Source organism: Bos mutus, chromosome 4, assembly GCF_027580195.1.
Source record: "Bos mutus isolate GX-2022 chromosome 4, NWIPB_WYAK_1.1, whole genome shotgun sequence".
In the NCBI taxonomy this organism is placed as follows: domain Eukaryota; kingdom Metazoa; phylum Chordata; class Mammalia; order Artiodactyla; family Bovidae; genus Bos; species Bos mutus.
The window spans coordinates 29,780,200-29,797,423 of NC_091620.1; the positions used below are offsets into that span (position 1 = coordinate 29,780,200).

The 17,224-nt window shown below is 36.6% G+C and overlaps 1 pseudogene; it reads left to right on the top strand.

Moving 5' to 3' along the window:
* Positions 1-621: 621 nt before the first annotated feature.
* LOC138987567 (motile sperm domain-containing protein 1 pseudogene) overlaps positions 622-17,224 on the top strand; it is a 32,806-nt pseudogene continuing 16,203 nt past the window's right edge.

The window sequence follows — 17,224 nt, forward strand, 5'->3', positions numbered from 1 at the left end:
TGTAATCAACTCAGAGAGTTAGTCTAGTACTACCCTATGTAAAATAATACCTCTGTCTGCTATATATTGGGTTTCCCTGGTGGTTCAGCTGGTAAAGAACCTGCTTGTATTGTGGGAGACCTGGGTTGGATCCCTGGGTTAGGAAGATCCCCTGGCGAAGGGAACAGCTAACCCCTCCGCTATTCTGGCCTGGAGAATCCCCATGGACAGAGAAGCCTGGCAGGCTATAGTCCATGGGGTTACAGGACTGAGCAACTTTCACTTTCACTTGTTATCTGTCATTTTGCCCTGCTTTGTTTTTCTCCTTAACACTAACTTCATAACTATTATTTACGTAATTATTTTAATAATCTATACATCCCCATAAGTGTAAACATTAAAGCATGCTTTATTGACTGAGGCATTCCTCTCACCTATGAGACAGTAAATAGTAGATAATCATTACTTACCCATTGAAAAAGTTTACAGAAAATAGCCCACATAGTATCACCCAGATCAAATGAAGAACACAGTTTCATGAAGTCTCCATGTTTTATCTCCATGCCCCAATCTATATTTCTAGGGCAAAGAAATACTTGGACAAATTTACCCTGGACCCATCAGTTACACATCCCATTAGCCATGGCGAAAGGGTGGCAGTCAATACAGGTACCACTGTACACAGTTACAGCTATGGGAGTATTTAAGAAAAAGGGATATGAATAGGCAGGAAAATTAAATAACTTGTCTTCACTTTCATCTATTCAACAAATATTTATTGAGTACTGAAACTGTGCCAAGAATTCTAGAAGGTAGGATACAATAGGAACTTGGCAAACAAGAACCTTTCTGTTATAAATCTTTCACTTAGTGAATGGAGCTCCAAGTATATATGACACTCTTGCCTCTGGTCCATGAAAAAAAGAATCAGAGTAAATGAAATTGAGTTCTTTTGTTGTGTTGCATGCTACAATTATTTAAATGTATTAATTAAAATAGGAATCCTTAGAAAACATCATGAAGTGAATATTGAATCATTTTCACACTGATCTTGATTATAATTTCACAGATAAATTCTTAAAATTTTTTGTCTCTTACATATTATTTAGAATTTATAAATGTGAGTATTTATTCCAAAAAGAATACATCTTTTTAAATGTGGTATACATGCACTTGACTCATTCTCATAACCTCTACCACAATATAACCACTACTAAATTTATTCACTGTTCAACCTTCAGCACATTGCTCAGCCTCTCAACCTTATTTTGTTATCTACAAAATTAACATGGATTAGATGTTCAGAAAGCCTTTTGTGAGCTTAACATATTTTCAGTTCAAAAAGATGTATGGCAAAACCAATACAATATTGTAAAGTAAAAAAAAAAAAAAAAAGAAAGAAAACCAATGGAGACAGATTTCTGTATTCTAGAAAGATGTATCATTGGTGCACCATGGTCCACCATTCTCCTTTTATGAGAAGGTCCCATTGACTCTAAATGTTTTCGATGGTTAAGACTGCTGTTTAGAGGATATACAGTCAGGGACAGCAAAATAGATAACCACAGAGAAATGTTTTCTAAATAGTTCAATTATGACCAATTAAAGTTTTGAGCATTCTAGAAATTAAAGTGTCAAAATTCCTCTGAATCTGAAGACATAAACTGATTTACCATGGTTTAAATTCTTCCCTCACATGTGATGTTTATGTTTTGTTTTGGTCAGCTCAGTTTGTTGACATTGAATTTGAATGCTTTAGGACATACTCTAGTTCACTGAAGTCCATAATTTCCCATTATTCTACACTGGTTGTTCACAAATTTGAGCATAAATTACAATCACCTGTAGAGCTTGTTAAAACACATATTGATGGTCTCATCCCAAGTCTCTGAACGGCATCTTCAGTGGGGCCATATAATATGCATTATTTAAAATTTCCCTTGTGTTGCTAATGCCACTGGTCTCAGGTCTGCATTTTGACAACTACTGCTCTGTACTACTTCTGCACTTTATATTATTTGTCAAGCCTCTAAAGACATCTAAATTCATGACTCACTGCCAAAAACAATTTACTCTAATCCTAAGACTTTTTTTTAACTCTTAATGAGTAGACATCAAAAAGAATTGAACTGAGCTTGTCAATCCCCATATGGCCTTGGATGTGATTAACATACATGGTGTTCTTTAAAGCTGTTTGACCAGACAACAAACTATTAGAAAGAGTAACTCAAAAAACAATCCCTTTTATATATGTGCAGGAAAAATAAAATATCTAGGAATAATTTTAACTAAGGAGGTTAAAGACTTGTACCTGTTACAAGATGCTAATGAAAGAAATTGAAGATGACACAAACAAATGGAAAGATATACCATACTCATGAGTTGGAAGGATTAATATTGTTAAAATGACCATACTACCCAAGGCAATCTACAAATTTCATGCAATCTTGGTCAAAAATACCAGTGGTGTTTTTCATAGCACTAGAATAATTCTAAAATTTGTATGGAAATGAAAAAGACCCTGCATAGCTAAAACAATCTTGAGAGAAAAACAAAGCTAGAGGCATCACATTCCCTGCTTGCAAACTATACTATAAAGCTGCTGTAATCAAAACAATACGGTACTGGCACAAAAAAGACACATAGATCAACTGAATAGAATAGAGAGCCCAGAAATAAACCCATATTTGCATGGGCAATAAACCTATGACAAAGGAGGCAAAGATATACAATAAGGGAAAGATAATCTCTTTAGCAAATGGTGTTTGGAAAACTTCTGCCAGCTACAGGCAAAAGAATAAAATTGGACTGCATGCTAAGTCACTTCAGTCATGTCTGACTCTTTGTGACCCTAAGGACTGCAGCCTGCCAGGCTCCTCTGTCAACCGGATTCTCCTGACAAGAGTACTGGAGTAGGTTACTGTGCCCTCTTCCAGGGCATCTTCCTGACCCAGGGATTGAACCCATATCTTCTGCATCTCCTGCACTGGCAGGGGGGTTCTTTACCACTAGTGCCACCTGGGAAGCCCCAAAATTAAACTACTTCCTCATATTGTGTACAAAAATAGATTCAAAATGGATTAAAAAATGTAACACTCAAAATCATGAAACTTCTAGAAGAAAACATAACTAATACAGTCTTTGACATTGGTCTCAGCAATATTTTTTTGGATATGTCTCCTCACATGAGGGAAACAAAGCAAAATAAATAAATGGAACTATATCAAACAAAAGGCTTTTGCACAGTGAAGGAAACTATCATCAAAATGAAAAAAACACCTACTGAATGGAAGAATATATTTTGGCAGGGAGAATTAGATGAAGGCAGTCAAAAGATACAAACTTCCAGCTATAAGATAGGTAAGTACTAAGGATATAATGTACATGATTAACAAAATTAACATTGTTATATGTTATATATGAAAGTCGTTAAGAGAGTGAATCCTAACAGTGCTCATCACAAGGAGAAATACTTTTTGTTCCAATTTCTTTAATGTTGTGTCTATATAAAATGATGAATATTCACCACACTTATTCTGGTAATCATTTCATGATGTTATGTAAATCAAGCCATTATGCTGTACACCTTTCACTTATACAGTAGTGTATGTCGATTATATTGCAAAAAAGCTAAAATAACTAGATAAAAATTTTTGAAACATTGTTTGATCTGGACTGTTATGTGACTATCTTATTCGGACCACACAACTAAACTATACACCTAGTCGGGTATGAGGATTCTCCTAAAAGGAACAGATATTCTCATGTTCTTAAATACTATATATTGGGGTACAAAAATCTGTAGTTATCAGATTTATCTTTAGACCTTGATAATGAGTTCATCTTAAGTAGTGAGAGCATAGGTAGTATCAATCTTCTATGTTATTTCTCACTATAATTATATACATATATAAAGCTATATATATATATATATATATATATATATATATAGTGTGTGTGTGTGTGTCTATATATATCCATGTATATTCATCTACCTGTCCACCAGAGTGATTCCCACAGTAGATACATTATTTTTCATTCCTTTCCCTTATCCTCCTTAACTTGCCTAAAAAATCAGTACTGATTCCTCTTTTCCAAAACCTACCCATTCTGCAAACTCTAAAGTACATTATTTCCTTACTGGACTCTGGGGGAATCTTACTGCAGTTGTGACACAGAGCTGTACTGCAGATATGACAGGAAAGAATAACTACTATAAAGATCTACTATTTGTCTGGATTGTAACAGCATTTCAGAAGAGAAAAGTTATTATATTTGACAGATAAAGCAAACTACATTGCCAGAGAATTAATTACTGTGGCCATGAAACCTATAACTTTTGTTTATGCTCTCTATACAAAATGTGTTTGTTTATTCAGAGAAATTGATATGTGAAAATGTCAAAACAATATTAAGCATCCAAATTGTATACTAATCATGATAAATATTGATAAAAATCTAAATTCCATATAGGTTAAATGGATCTTTGCTTCAGAAGTTTAAGTCTTTTATAGTGCAACATGTAATTGGTTTATTGTTAAATCATTAGAAATAATCATCATCATATTACAGGGATTTAAATTTTTAAGATCTTTACCTAAAGAAACTAGCAAGTTGCATTTTTATTTCTTTACTTAATAAATAATTTGGCTGATTTTGTTTGATTGCTTTATTTTGTGATATCCATCAAGGCCCTCAGTCTTATAGCAAAGACTCAGGGACCAAGCTGAGAGCTTGTGCCCTGTGATGTAAAGGGAAGGGATCACCACTAGTCCCTGCCTTCAGCTCTCAGAAAGCAGGAAGTGGAGGTGACTTGTGAAGACATATAATCCTCAAGGAAGCTTTGCCCTTTCTGTTGCCTTTGCCTAAAGCATATTCACCCTGCCTCTTTGTCTAATTAACATCTATATATTCTTTTTCTCAGTCAGTTTGGGCATCATAGCCCCCAATTAAGTTTACTCTCCTTTCATAGGGCCACTAAGCTTCCCTTTATCGCACTTATCGCAGCTGCATATTATATATTCATTTTTATATTATTTAATGGATGCCTCTCTCACCCCCAGAAATGAGCTTCCTACAGGCAGTAGTGTGTTTTTACACAGAAACAGTGTGTAACAACACACCTGACATCCAATAGGTACAAAATCTATATATGTATATCTTATACATGCATATATGTGTTCAGTGAACAAATGTATGAAATATCTTTGCTCTTGGTCTACCACTTGAATTGAAATTTCCAAAGTTATAATCATTGATTATTATATAAATGAAATAAGAATTTTGCCCAATTGTTCCCAGATAAAATGAGAAATATTATCTAGGTTTTTCCTTTTTATATGGGCAATTTATTAGGTCCTATAGATATGGCTAGCTCATTAGATTAAATTTTAATTAAATGACAGGTGAAAGAGTAGGACTGTGCCTTTTAAAGCATATTGAAATGTGACCTGAGCTGAGAGCTCTGTGCAGCAAGCATGAGCAGTAAAGGAGAACATTGACCATCTAATCTGGTGGAGAGAACTCTGAAATGATGGAGAGGGCTCCCTGCCTTAGAGGACTTTTTAAGGTCCACTCTACTAGATGTTGTACAGGAGACAGGAATCAAGACATCCCAGTGGAAAAGAAGTGCAAAAAAGCAATATGGCTGCCTGGGGAGGCCTTATAAATAGCTCTGAAAAGAAGAGAAGCGAAAAGCAAAGGAGAAAAATAAGCATTTGAATGCAGAGTTCCAAAGAATAACAAGAAGAGATAAGAAAGCCTTCCTCAGCAATCAATGCAAAGAAATAGAGGAAAACAACAGAATGGGAAAGACTAGAGATCTCTTCATGAAAATTAGAGATAACAAGGGAATATTTGATGCAAAGATGGGCTCAATAAAGGACAGAAATGGTATGGACCTAACAGAAGCAGAAGATATTAAGAAGAGGTGGCAAGAATACACAGAAGAACTGTACAAAAAAGATCTTCACACCCAAGATAATCGCAATGGTGTGATCACTCACCTAGAGCCATACATCCTGGAATGTGAAGTCAAGTGGGCCATAGGAAGCATCACTACGAACAAAGCTAGTGGAGGTGATGGAATTCCAGTTGATCTATTTCAAACCTGAAAGATGATGCTGTGAAAGTGCTGCACTCAATATGCCAGCAAATTTGGAAAACTCAGCATTGGCCACAGGACTGGAAAAGGTCAGTTTTCATTCCAATTCCAAAGAAAGGCAATGCCAAAGAATGCTCAAACTACTGCACAATCGTTCTCATCTCACACGCTAGTAAAGTAATACTCAAAATTCTCCAAGCCAGGCTTCAGCAATACGTGAACCGTGAACTTCCAGACGCTCAAGCTGGTTTTAGAAAAGGCAGAGGAACCAGAGATCAAATTGCTAACATCCGCTGGATCATGGAAAAAGCAAGAGAGTTCCAGAAAAACATCTCTTTCTGCTTTATTGACTATGCCAAAGCCTTTGACTGTGTGGATCACGATAAACTGGAAAATTCTGAAAGAGATGGGAATACCAGACCACCTGACCTGCCTCTTGAGAAACCTATATGCAGGTCAGGAAGCAACAGTTAGAACTGGACATGGAACAACAGACTGGTTCCAAATAGGAAAAGGAGTACGTCAAGGCTATATACTGTCACCCTGCTTATTTAACTTATATGCAGAATACATCATGAGAAACGCTGGACTGGAAGAAGCACAAGCTGGAATCAAGATTGCCGGGAGAAATACCAATAACCTTAGATATGCAAATGACACCATCCTTATAGCAGAAAGTGAAGAGGAACTCAAAAGCCTCTTGATGAGAGTGAAAGAGGAGAGTGAAAAAGTTGACTTAAAGCTCAACATTCAGAAAACAAAGATCATGGCATCCGGTCCCATCACTTCATGGGAAATAGATGGGAAAACAGTGGAAACCATGTCAGACTTTATTTTTTTTGGCTCCAAAATCACTGTAGATGGTGATTGTGCCATGAAATTAAAAGATGCTTACTCCTTGGAAGGAAAGTTATGACCAACCTAGATGGCATATTCAAAAGCAGAGACATTACTTTGCCAACAAAGGTCGGTCTAGTCAAGGCTATGGTTTTTCCAGTGGTCATGTATGGATGTGAGAGTTGGACTGTGAAGAAAGCTGGGCACCGAAGAATTGATGCTTTTGAACTGTGGTGTTAGAGAAGACTCTTGAGAGTCCCTTGGGCTGCAAGGAGATCCAACCAGTCCATTCTAAAAGAGATCAATCCTGGGTGTTCTTTGGAAAAAATGATGCTAAAGCTGAAACTCCAGTACTTTGGCCACCTCATGCGAAGAGTTGACTCATTGGAAAAGACTCTGGTGCTGGGAGGGATTGGGGGCAGGAGGAGAAGGGGACGACAGAGGATGAGATGGCTGGATGACATCACTGACTCAATGGACATGAGTTTGAGTGAACTCCGGGAGTTGGTGATGGACAGGGAGGCCTGGCGTGCTGTGATTCATAGAGTCGCAAAGAGTCAGACACAACTGAGCGACTGATCTGAACTGAACTACTACTTGATTCAACAAGATATTTGTTCTTGTTGCTAGGAGGATGCTAAGTATTAAAAACTAATATAATAAAAAGGAAAATGAATATGATAAGACTTTTCATTCCCATTTTAAAATTCTTAGCAATTCATATTATTTGATTAGAATCCTCCACAATTTTTAATTCCATTAAATAGCCACTCATCTGGAGACGGAGGAAACTGGAAGTTCAAGATTTCCTTTTATAAGCAATAGAATAGCCAGTCTTGAGAAGTTTTGGAAAGATTGCCAAATCTCACCTTGTGGTCTGCATAAGAATTGATGTTGTTTTCTTTTGATTAGTTTTCTAATACTGAAACAGTAAGCACTGATTTAAATTTCATAGTGTTAGGTCTTTGGTGGATCAGATTATCAAGAGAGCTATCACAGGGCTTCCCAGGTGGCAAAGAATCTGCCTGCCAATACAGGAGACATGGGTTTGATCCCTGGGTCAGGAAGATACCCTGGAAATGGCAACGTGTTGGACATGACTGAAAACACACACACACAAGTTCATTATAATTTTTACAGGTCTATATTTAGAAAAATTTTTATTGTAAAATCTGTTTTTCATGCATGCTAAGTCACTTCAATCGTGTCCAACTCTTTGCAACCCCACAGACTGTAGCCCACTAGGCTTCTCTGTCCATGAGATTTTCCCAGAAAGAAATTAGAGTGGGTTGCCATTTGCTCCTCTATGGGATCGAACCTGTGTCTCCTGCATCTCCTGCACTGTCAGGGAGGTTCTTTATCACTGTGCAACCTGGGAAGCCCAAATCTATTTTTAAACTAAATACCTATAATTATTTTCCTATTTAATGAGTTTAATGATGAGTTTCAAAATAAAAAATTACAGAAAAACTAGACTATATTCCTTGATATAGTTAGAATATAACATATTTTATTTTCTTATGTTTTAGCACTTGAAAATTTTTTAAAAATGAAGTGAACCAACCCAATATTCTCTGTGTTTAGCATAACTGTATGCATGATTGCTTTGTTGTGGCAAGCTAACCAGGGATGAGGAGATGATACTAGAAATTAATACAGTTACTTAAGAAAAGCAACAAGTTACAATTTCGACTTCAATGATGATAATGAACATGAGTTCAATTATATGTGGGTTTAATTTGCTTAAAAGTTTGCTTCTGTTAATTCAATTTCGCTATTTTAAAAAAATCTTACTCAAAAGAGTAACTTAAATCAGATAGACTCACAAAGAAATGCAGGCTTGACTCCAAATCTATTTGAAAATATTTTAATATCAAGGCATCATTAATAGCTGCAGCTTCCACGACTTTGCATATCTGATAGCTGTCTAAAAACTTTAATTGTCTCTTGAAAAGTCAATAATGCTGAGCAGCATGCCCAGCAGCAGTGCTCTCTCTTGCTGCCTCCAAGTCTCACATTGTGAGCCACCAAAGCAATGCTACGAGTGTGCACTCCTGCAAGATCAGACTGGAGCTTGTTTTAAGGCCTGATACATCTATAGATGAAACTACAATTATAACCTGACAAAATCATACAACTTCCCTGGAGGCATGGAAGATGCTGTTGCATGCAAAGTACTGGGAATGACTGGAATTGTCCTGGAAACTTTTCCTGTGTGTATATATTAACAGCATAAACACAGTGATTAAAGAACCTCTCTTTCATGAAGTTAATAAATATCAAGTATTTCTATTGAGTTTTACTATTGTAAATTTACTGGCATACTTCTGTAAACTTTCAAATATCACCACTTGGATAAATGTATCCTGATAAGGTAATCCTCTAAAACCTCCAAACTCATCCAGTTTAAAGCTAGTCTTAACTTGAAGACTGGGAAGAAATCTGAGAGTAAGATCGACTTTTCAGATATTGATGGGAGACGTGGGAGGTTACTAAGAAGCCCTCAGCAGCCTGATTAGAACTTGCTTTGTAACGTTTCTTTCCTCATGATATCCTGGTGTCCTCTGTGGAGAACTTCCATCCTAATGCTATTATGTAAATAAATGCTGTGTGTTAATGCTTGAACTTCAATGTATACACAATCAGTAGTAACATACATATATATATTTTAAAATAATATAATCCACCATAAAAATCATCCCTAGATAAGCACAAACAAGAAAAAATTTTTTCCTATTCATTAATAAGAGCAAATATAAAATATCAGTCAAAACTTTAGTAAAATGTACCTGTTTTCTTTGGATTGCAAAAGTAATCATTAAAACTATTTTAAAATACTAAAACACAAAGAGGAAAATAAATATCCTTAATAATCTCACCCTCAAAGATAAATGCTAAGAAAATGTTTGCGTATAGGCTTCCAGGATTCAACATCCTGTACATATATAAGTGAAGTTTTACAAAAACACAGTTGTTTAAAGTTCTCGAATTTGTTCTATTACATTCATAATGTTATGATTATTTCCCCCATGCCATTAAATATTCTAAGCGTAAGTCTGAATGGTTGTTCATTGTATTGTTGTAGGAGTATTTGTTTAACAAATTCCATGTTGCTTCATATTTAACCTTTGTTGTTGATCAGTCGCTCAGTCATGTCCAGCTCTCTGCCACCCCATGGACTGCAGCACACCAGACTTCCTTGTCCTTCACTATCTTCTGGAACTTGCACAATTCATATCAACTGAGTCGGTGATGCCATTCAACCATCTCATCCTCTGTCATCCCCATCTCCTCCTGCCTTCAATCTTACCCAGCAACAGGGTCTTTTCCAGTGAGTCAGCTCTTCATATTAGGTGGCCAAGTATTGGAGCTTCAGCTTCAGCATAAGTCCTTCCAATGAATATTCAGGACTGATTTCCTTTAGGATTGACTGGTTCGATCACCTTGCAGTCCAAGGGACTCTCAAGAGTCTTCTCCAACACCACAGTTCAAAAGCATCAGTTCTTTGGTGCTCAGCCCACTTTATGGTCCAATTGTCACATCTATACATGACTACTGGAAAAACCATAGCTTTGACTATACGGACCTTTGTCAGCAAAGTAATGTCTCCACTTTTTAATACACTGTCAAGGTTTGTCATAGATTTTCTTCCAAGGACCAAGTGTCTTTTAATTTCATAGCTGCAGTCACCATCTGCAGTGATTTCAAAATGGAAAATGAAAGTTACTCAGTTGTACCTGACTCTTTGCGACCCCATGGACTGTAGCCTGCCAGGATCCTCTGTCCACAGAATTCTCCAGGCCAGAAACTGAAGTGAGTTGCCATTCCCTTTTCCAGGGGATCTTCCCACCCAGAGATCAAACCCAGGTCTCCCACATTGCTGGCGAGTTCTTTACCGTCTGAGCCACCAGGAAAGCCCAATTCCAGCAGTGATTTTGGAGACAAAAGAAATAAAGTCTGTCACTGTTTCCATTGTTTCCCCATCTATTTGCCATGAAGTACTCTGCATATAACATAAATAAGGAGGGTGACAATACACAGCCTTGAGGTACTCCTTTCCCAATTTGGAACCAGTCAGTAGTTCCATGTCCAGGCACTAAATAACAAGAAAATCTGTTAGAAGGTTGTGTCTCATTCTAAAAGAAAGATAATGAGTCAGGATCAAAACACTGGCAAGGATCATGTAAAATAGGGGAAAAGAAAGGGATTTAATACATAGATTAGCAATCACATACTGAGAAATCAGCACAGAGGGAGTGGGCAGAGGTGGGAGTGATGGAAGTAAAAGTAAGAAAGAAACCAAGGATGATTCTGAGGTTTCTAAAGGACCTAGGTTAACATTTACCCTGTCAATTTATATATTTCATATGCATCCAAGCCAATTATTTTTATTCTGTGTGAAGGTTATTTCATGGACTAGAAAAACTTTCAAAAAAAAAGTCTCAGTGACTCAGGTGATATTAAACATCAGAACATCTAATAAAATGGGAAAATACTGAGAACATGTTATGATTTTGAGGACAACAATCATTTCACTCTTCTAATTAGGAATACAGCCTAGAGTGTCTTGTTTAAATGGACCCCATTTATTATAGCATGCCTTTAAAGGAATAGTATTTTAGTCCTGACATTTTAGCAACAAGCTGAATAGAAAGTTAGTTAATTGGCTCTGCTATGGAAGCATGGCTTCCAATTAGACTATAGACTCTGAAAGTCTAAGTTTAGGTACACTGCAGGTGGAAAATGGACTCCAAGGTATTTTATGGCTTACTTCTTACAATAAATATATATAAAATAACTATGTCTCAAAACCATAGTTTCAGGCATGAATTAATTTATTTGTATTTAATCTGTATTAAATTGTTCATTTGTATTAAGTAAAAATCCCCTAAAAATATTAGTGTTCTTCCTTCCCTTCCTCCTTCCCTCCTTCTTCTCTTCCTCCTCTACTACCTCCCTCCCATCCTTCCTCCCTTCCTTCCTTCCTTTTTTCTTTTCTTCCTTCCCTTCTTTGTTTTGGCTGACACATGCAAAAATCAGTAAACAGTATTAATGGAAGAGAGTAGAAAGGCAATATTGCATAACAGATTCTGAACTCCAACTGTCTTGGATTCAAATTCTGGCTCTGCTGCTAAACAGTATCCTGACCATGAATAAATTACTTATTTCTCTAAGACTCATTATTTTCTAAAATAGAGATGATGATGATAACAATATCTACTTTGAAGGGTAATTATAAAATTTAAATAAGAAAAGGAATGTACAGTAACAATGGGCCTAGCACATAGTATATAGTTAATACTGATTAGCTATTATTACTATTAATAAATAGTCATGTGCACTGATATTAGCTATGAAGGAAAAAATCATGAGCACCTGAAAGAAACAGATACAAAAACGGTCAAAAACAGATTAGTGTCTTTTTTGAACAAGTCTCTTTTTCTTAGTCCATCTTTACTGATGATTAATTGTAAAAAGGTCCCAATTCACCACCTTTTCCTACATCCACATTCTTTTCCTCATGACTGTGCAGCTCCTTCCTTCAGAAGGTATAGACTCTGGCCACAAGAATAAAATAGAAGTGACAAAGTGCCAGTTCCATGTGGGGGATTCAATAACCTTGAACACTTCCTCATGCTGCTTCCTGGAAAGGAACCAGTCTTGGCTGGTCTGCTGGAGGACGAGAGATCATGGGGACCAGAGAGCAGATGGCCAGCTGAGATCATAGATGAGCCAACCCCCAGCTGATCTACAGCTGTCCACCGATGGGGTTCAGAACAAGCTGCCCTAAGAGGTGTCACTCTGGTGTTCAGATTGTTTCGAGCCGAAAACAAGTAAGGCCCCAAAGACTCAGCATAACCCTTGAACTTCCCCCTACTGACTATAAGAATTCAAGATAGAAGGTGTGTTCCAAGGAGTTATCACCACAGATAACTGCAGTAAAGAAGTGGCACCCCACTCCAGTACACTTGCCTGGAAAATCCCATGGACAGAGGAGCCTGGTAGGCTACAGTCCATGGGGTCACGAAGAGTCGGACACGACTGAACGACTTCACTTTCACTTTTCACTTTCATGCATTGGAGAAGGAAATGGCAACCCACTCCAATGCTCTTGCCTGGAGAATCCCAGGGACGGGGGAGCCTGGTGGGCTGCCGTCTATGGGGCTGCAGAGTCGGACACGACTGAAGCAACTTAGCAGCAGCAGCAGCAGCAGGTGTGGTAGATAAGGAGGAATTTAGCAAAGCCCCCACAGTCAAAGCCCTTTCTGGGTCCCAGTGTCTCTTGGTGACCAGGCAAACACTTGTTTATCAAACATTAACTTTTTTCATCTTCCTGTAAATTTCCTTATTCCTTTTTGAAGTCCCAAGCCCCTAACTCATTCTACTTAATCCAAAATTGTCTGTCTTTGGCATCCTTCATGCTTATGTGAATTCCCCACAGGCACATAAAAAATTTTATTTACTCCTGTTAATCTATCTTATGTCATTTTAATTATTTGACCAGAGGAAAGAACTACAAAGGGAAGAGGTGAGCTTGGGGGAGATATTACCTTCTCCCACTCCACAGACACAGTAGAGATTGGCCCAGTCTGGTCCAGATCTGCAGAAACAGCAAACCATGAACTTATAAGCAAAAATAAATGTGTATGTAGTATATCACTGAGGATTTTACTTGTTTGTTAGCAGGCATTATTGGGGCAGTAGATTCTTGGTAATTCCCTGCATATGGAAGAAATTGAACATATCTTTGATTAAAAAAAAATGTTTGCTTGTGAATAAAGACTTAAAAATAAACATAGGAAAAGAAAAAAGCAAAGCATAGCAATTTAGTTACCACTGGAGCACTTACTAACTGCCAGATAGTGTGCTAAACTTTATGTGTACATATAAATATATACTATTTATGCACCTATACAAATGTAATTTCATTTAATTCTTATGAGAAATTTTTGAAGAAATTTATCAGAAGAAATCAAAGCTGAAAGAATTTAAGTAACTAACCTAAGCTTTCACTATGATTTCTGCTCGGGTTTGTCTGACTCCAAAGTGTATATCAATGCTCTTGTGATATTGTCTTCCAGTATAGATTTATTCATAAGTCACAAGGCCTCTGCATTCATTTACTGCTGCTGCTGCTGCTGAGTCGCTTCAGTCGTGTCCGACTCTGTGCAACCCCTTAGATGGAAGCCCACCAGGCTCCCCCATCCCTGGGATTCTCCAGGCAAGAGTACTGGAGTGGGTTGCCATTTCCTTCTCCAATGCATGAAAGTGAAAAGTGAAAGTGAAGTCGCTCAGTCATGTCCGACTCCTAGCGACCCCATGGACTGCAGCCTACCAGGCTCCTCCGTCCATGGGATTTTCCAGGCAAGAGTACTGGAGTGGGGTGCCATTGCCTTCTCCGCATTCATTCACTAGAACTTGATTAATACACAGTTTTATCAGTGACTTATAATTTCTACGGTAACAATGAATTATTATTCTAAACACCTTTTGGCTCCTTTTAACAGAAGCAGAGAATCAAAATCAGTAATCCAGACAAGTGCAAACAAGGCAAAACACTTTCTAGTAAACACATTATTTTCTCAAACACATCCTTTTTATAATTAGCAAAATAATAAATTCTAAAGAAATTCAAAGCATATATACAATCTGAGGATAACTAAGAACTAATCTGGTCAATAGATTTACACAGACTATGACAAATCAAGTGAAGGAATACCTAGTTTCTCCGTTTTCAGAGAACAACTTTTGTAAAGGTCTAAAATATAAATGCATAAGATAATTTTGTGGAAATCATTAGAAGGGACACGAACAATGTAAATTGTTGAAAAAAGAAAATGCACTCTCCCTTGGAAGAGATGGTTTTGAAATTTTATGAACATGGAAATATCACTGTAGACTGAACCTGGAAGAATTCGGGTATCCAACTTAAAGAAAAAGTGTCATCAGCTTTACTGAATGAAATGACCTTACACTGCTTAGTCCTCAAAGGAAAGGAAAAACCAACCAGCTTTTATGTTCTAGAAGCTGCCAGTCATGCAGCAGTGAACATGAGCCGTCACATGAGTCACTTTTCTTTCAGCTATAATCTCTTTTCACAGTGACAAATGAATCACAGAAGTCAATCTCAACTCTGACTATGAAAAATCTTCTGCAGGGATTTTTATTTGAAAAGAGTAAAGACAGGCAACCTAAGATTTCACATTAGGAGGCAGACAAAATGAGTGTGAGCCTAAACTGGTTCAGGCGTGCACAGAAAGGGTTTCAGAGCCCTGCCTGGCATGTTAGAAAGAGTTCAGTCCTTGAGACAGAACAGATGAGACCACATCCTGTCCCATGGCTTATTAGCTCAGTGAGTGGCTAAATTAGTCAACCTCTGCAAAACTTAGTTTTCTCATTCATCAAAAAAGAGAAGATAATAAAATCTACATGATAAGACTGTGATGAATGTTAAACAACGTACTGAGGCTTTTTTACCCACATTCCACTAAAAGCTCTGATACAAAATCAAATAAGCACAAAGGAATCCTAACATCATTTTATACTATATGACTTAATGCATAAAAATACCTTGCTGCTATTTTTCTGCAAGCATATGTTTATTTCATCCCCCTAATCGAACAACTATTTCCAAAAAGCATGGCTTTCTATTTCTTTAATGTACCCTTCAGTTCTGAATACTGTGAAGACCCTCTCTCTGCCCAAAGAAGGAACTCATTAAATAAGGTAGATAACTATTGAGCTACACATTCCAAACAAAAGAGTGAGATGTTGTGAATCATGTTTTTATATGGATTCAGAAGGCACTACATGAATCATACCAAAAGCAAAACATGTACCAATACTATTTCTGCTCATTAGTAAAGTTTTATATAATCTCCATGGTTCTTCCTCCTGCACTAGTGCCTTGCGGACAGTTCCAAGGCATACCATTTGTTTCTCAGTCATTAGTAAGAATTAATAAGGTAATTCTGGATATCTCAATGGAACTTTTGCTGAATACTCTGGTCTCTCTACTTATTAGACAAAATTATTGTCAGGTTAAGACACCTCTTAGTGGTTGCTGAGCTCCTGTTGCTACTCATTAGAAAATTCTGGAGCCAGGAGCAATACAAAAGGAAGGGGTTTATTAAGGTTCATTTTTTATGCTGAATAAAATTTCTGCTATTAGCACACATTGCAGCATTTCAGTTTATACTATATTAGCTACGTTTTAAAAATACACCCATAAATACATTAAATACATTAAATGAAAGCATGGCAAAGGGATCCTTGCTCTGTTAAAACCTCTGATGAATGATGCTGCCTTGCTATAAACTAAATGCAACATAAACATGCCCCCAACTTGAATTTTACTGGACTACTGCTAAATGTACGTAATTTAAGTACAGAAGCTATTATTTTGTGGTTAGTCTCAGGCAATTATCACAGTTTTAAACCTTGCCTTTGGTTTCTATTATTCTGTTTTTTCAGTCTCAGCACAGTAGAGTGTGTCTGTGTGTGTGTGTGTGCGTTTGTCAGCACATAACTTTCAAATGATTCAAGATATGTTATATATATTTAGTTTAAAAACCCACTAATTAGCAGTTTCATACTCAAGATGCTTTTATAATGTGAAAAGCAAGAAGAGAGAAAGCATGAGAAAAAAAAAAATGTGGTACTGTGTAAAACATTTTTAAGCCTTTCCCACCCGGATGCATAGCAAACTTATTTTACTACATAGGCATTAAAGATAAGGTGAGCACATCATCAGAGAGTTATTTGCCAAGCCCTAGGAATTGGTTTTAAATACTTGGATAATATTTATCTACATTCCATAAAATAAAAGATTTGTTTATTGATATAGCGCCATCTTCTGGTAAGTATTATAAAGGTAGTTGGTTTCACACCAAAATAGTATTGAAATCATTTAAAGAATTTAATGAAAAATTGATCTATTGTAACAAATGTCTAGAATTGCATTCTACTAGGGCTTTCTTAACATTTTAGTGTTATTCTAACTTGCTACTTGTTAACCTTGACTTTTAACCTTTTCCAAGAAGTTTAAAATTATTGTCAAATGGCTACACATGGCATAAAATCAATACAAACTGTACAATGAAGTTATATATGAGTGTCTTTTATACATAACGTGTCATTTTATAAATTTATTTTATATGTAATATAAATACATGTCTATATAAAAATAAAAATGTACTTGGATAATCAAAAAATTAGAATTATGTATTCTACTGCACAATGGAATATAATAAATACATATACATACACATACACACACACACACACACAATTCTACACATATAA